This window comes from Elephantulus edwardii, unplaced genomic scaffold, assembly GCF_000299155.1.
Source record: "Elephantulus edwardii isolate Elephantulus edwardi_28Jun2011 unplaced genomic scaffold, EleEdw1.0 scaffold00049, whole genome shotgun sequence".
NCBI classification, from domain to species: Eukaryota; Metazoa; Chordata; class Mammalia; order Macroscelidea; family Macroscelididae; genus Elephantulus; species Elephantulus edwardii.
In genome coordinates this window covers 16,160,848-16,161,092 of record NW_006399799.1, presented here as the reverse complement: position 1 = coordinate 16,161,092, position 245 = coordinate 16,160,848, and positions in this window count along the sequence as shown.

Genomic DNA, 245 nt, shown 5'->3' with positions numbered 1-245 from the left:
CTGAAAATTATCCAAAAACGTTTGGAACAATATGTCAACAGAGAACTGCTAGATGTGCAGGCTGGATTTAGAAGAGGTTGTGGTACTAGAGATATGATAGCTAATGTTAGATGGATTTTGGCAGAAAGCAAAGAATACCAGAAGACTGTCTATCTGTGCTTCATTGACTATGCAAAGGCTTTTGACTGTGTGGATCACAACAAGCTGTAGCTGACTCTGAGAAGAATGGGAATTCCAAAACATTT